We start from the raw sequence: 1,406 nt of genomic DNA, 5'->3' as shown, positions 1-1,406 counted from the left end.
TTCAAACTCAGATATTAAAATTTAGTTGGATTTATAAATGAACGAACGAACGAATGAATGAACGAACAGGCAGCATGTATGCCTGATTTAACAGTAGTACAATAAATATTGTACACTCCAAAACAAATCCATAAAAATCTGAATTTTTCAAAACATTAAACTCTAAATTAATTGCATTTCTGTGTTTTTAAGTTAATTCTTGTATAAGCTGTGGGGGTGACAGGGCCCATACAATCCTAGTAGTCTGTGTTGAATGGGTGATGCAGCTTATTTCAAGATTCACACAGTGATTTCTGGCCTCACCACTGATGTAAAGCAGTTCAAACCACAGTCACTTCTGAGATTCAATTTGGGTTAGAAATATACTTACAGCAGTAGACGGCAACACAAATCACTGGGCTTCAGAACAGTGCTATAAAGTCTAGTTTTTATTCATGGCCTCCTTTTTTTTCTTTACTTCGAGTTTTTCTCTGACATTTCCTAAAAATGATTCCTAAGCAGTTTATCAACATCAGGGTCCAATAATGGGAAATCCTAATGTATTCTTATCTCTCCTCTAATAAAGCTGTTTTCTTTACTCGTCTCCTGAGCCTTTCTTCCCAAATGCAGATGCTAATGTATGTTAAAAAGAAGTCTGGGTGATATCAAATTGAATTTATTTATGTCCTTAATGCTTTTCCCTGGGGCTTGGATTTGGGCTTCCTGCAGAGTGTGTGAACACCACAATAAATTACACACAGAGGATAAACAAACACATTTGATGGTTAGTGTTTTCAGGGCACACGGTGCATTTAAAAGCATCCATGCCTGTCTGCGGGTGTCTAAGGTACACACAGGGAGGTCTCTGATATGGGTACTGACAAAAGATGAAGGTGTCTTTTTTTTTGTTTTTTTTTGGCAAGACGGTTTCTGTGAATCAGGCAGAAAAAGATGCTTCCAAGTACAAATAATCATCCATCAACATGACTGTCTTTGATTTTCTCTCCCAGATGCAGTGAAGAATGCAGTCATGTTGATTTATTGAGGTCACAATTAAACTTATAGGAAAAATGCCTGTACCCATGGAAAGTAGAGCACTGCCACAACAAAACAAATGCAGTCTCAGAATATGCAAATTAAAATCATGCCTCACATTTTTCTTTTTGTCAAGCATCATTATTGTTACTACTGTTTCAGTGCTTTGAACAAAAACCTAACCCTAATTATTAAATTACGTTACTTGTTCCATATGTTTGTGCTGCAGACATGAATGATGAGTTACTGTGTGTCTCTTCCATTTGCTCATGTAAAAACAGTGATGTTTAATTAAGGCCAGAAGTAGCAAAAATGTGCAGTACTGTATGGGAGTCCTCCACCATCTTGAAAGTAAAAAGTAATATAAAATCATGGGATGGATATATATATAT

General features: G+C 36.1%; 1 long non-coding RNA gene across 1 annotated transcript in view; it reads left to right on the top strand.

Annotated features, from left to right (window-relative positions):
• The window catches only part of LOC107655797 (uncharacterized), a 10,597-nt gene that overhangs the window by 7,982 nt on the left and 1,209 nt on the right, over nucleotides 1–1,406 (top strand). Inside the window, exon 2 of the long non-coding RNA XR_001630491.1 lies at nucleotides 1,296–1,299. This is a non-coding gene — a long non-coding RNA (uncharacterized LOC107655797). The remainder of the gene's footprint in view (nucleotides 1–1,295; nucleotides 1,300–1,406) is intronic.

Source organism: Sinocyclocheilus anshuiensis, unplaced genomic scaffold (assembly GCF_001515605.1).
Source record: "Sinocyclocheilus anshuiensis isolate Anshui unplaced genomic scaffold, SAMN03320099.WGS_v1.1 scaffold1185, whole genome shotgun sequence".
NCBI lineage: Eukaryota > Metazoa > Chordata > Actinopteri > Cypriniformes > Cyprinidae > Sinocyclocheilus > Sinocyclocheilus anshuiensis.
The sequence above is the reverse complement of the archived record's forward strand: the minus strand, read 5'-3'. Positions and strand labels throughout refer to the sequence as shown.